This window comes from Monopterus albus, unplaced genomic scaffold (assembly GCF_001952655.1).
Source record: "Monopterus albus unplaced genomic scaffold, M_albus_1.0 scaffold13.1, whole genome shotgun sequence".
NCBI lineage: Eukaryota > Metazoa > Chordata > Actinopteri > Synbranchiformes > Synbranchidae > Monopterus > Monopterus albus.
The window spans coordinates 1,432,803-1,434,559 of NW_018127893.1; the positions used below are offsets into that span (position 1 = coordinate 1,432,803).

The 1,757-nt window shown below is 41.5% G+C and overlaps 1 protein-coding gene across 1 annotated transcript in view; it reads left to right on the forward strand.

Moving 5' to 3' along the window:
• The window catches only part of itpk1b (inositol-tetrakisphosphate 1-kinase b), a 39,529-nt gene that overhangs the window by 31,948 nt on the left and 5,824 nt on the right, over nucleotides 1-1,757 (forward strand). The gene's annotated exons all lie outside the window — the stretch shown is intronic.

The following is a 1,757-nucleotide window of genomic DNA, read 5'->3' on the forward strand; positions in this document are numbered from 1 at the left end:
ATATATTTGAACAAAATGAGGTGCTGGTTATAAATGGTAGTGCTATACATGAATGAAAGTGTAGAGTGCCATTTAATTTATTTATTTATTGTTACCCACAAAACAACCTGGAATGTACCACAGGAATTTGTAGAAACAGACTGAGGCAGTGCAACTCACCCTTACGTTTGTTATAGGCTAAACAACTGAGAATGTTTCTCCAAAATATGAAACAAATCCCATGTCATTTGTAATATTATTACCTCGCTCTGTAATACTGTGGTCAGTTGGGGGGAAAAACATCAAAACGCCAGCTACATTTCACCCAAAAACACACCACTATAAATAAACAGTCATACAGTTGATTTTCATACCAAGGCTCTGAAGGAAAAGCACATACAGTAGCCTATGCATATGATTCAACTTGGTAGAAATTAAATTAAAATCTTCTCATAGTGGGGATAATTTGTTTTTGGTGCTAATGCTGGGGCAATAGAAAGCAAACAGCTGTACCGCAATGATCATAAAACACTACAAACCCACAAACTTTGCGATCTCTGCCTTCTCTCCTTATCTCAACTACATGCTCAGATGTCCCACCAATTTCAAAAAAACTTCCTGAGCCGGTAGTGTCAAACGTCATCGGTGACATCACATTTTCTAAACAATACAGGCTTCGACATGAAGGTTCACTTTCCGCTGTCCAGAGTACTTGACGCACGCTTCGAAGCCTTGGCGTTCAGCCTACCATCGCTATCAATAACAGAACCCACGACTGCTGCCTTTGCTGCCGTAGCTCCTCACACAGCAGCCAGCCTGAAGCAGTTTCTTTGATAACTTTTGGAAATCCCTGTTTGCCTCATGTAGCCCTTTTCACTGTGGCAGTTTCCAAAAGTTATTGGACTATAGTATCTGCCCCATGTACACCAAGAGTTCACCACTGGAATTAATGTAGGCAAATGAGATTCTGCTGACCTCAGCAGTAGCAGGACCAGAGAGGCCTGCAGCACACAGTCTGTTGCTATTTTGTGGGGGTGGGGTCTTTTTCTTTTTAAATTAGCAATTTGCCAGCTCTTGCTTTGACACCCTCACTGATTTCCTGTGGTGATATCACCAACCGACTGCCTTATCTGTACTCTACTGTAGAGGGGAAATTACAGAAGACAGAACATTAATAAACTGTAGATGCTTCCTGAGCCCTGATAAGTTGAACTGCGGGATGTTTATTTTCAGTTTTATTGGAACTGACTGCTACATGATGTAAACAAACACAGCATGATGCAAAAAACCGTGGTAGAGCAAGAGGTTGAGTGTTTGTCCTGGCTTCAGTTATGTTTAATTAAGGTATGGCCTATTTTACTTTGTGTGAATGCACCTGTTCTTTTTGCCTGTGGGGCCGTTAGTGAGCTGTCATTCATAGGTACCAGTCAGGGAAGCTATCTAATGAATCGGTAACATCCTCTACTGGTTTGACTGGTCTGTAGTTCCTTGTGATATTGTGTGCCTTTCTGAGAAAAGTCCTGTGTGGTGGGTGGGAGGGGCAGAGAGCCTTCTGTATTGTTTATTTGAACAAGTGTCATTTGTCCTTATGGGCTTTCAGATGGCCCCTGCTGTGTGGGTGTGTTGCCTAAACCTGTCGCAGAGATGAAATATAAATACATCTTTTTGTTCCAGTAAAGTAAAATTTTGTGTGTGTGTGTGTGTGTGTGTGTGTGTGTGTGTGTGTATAATGTGTAGTTGTACAGCTGTGTTTAAATGCATTCATCCGTCTTTTGTGT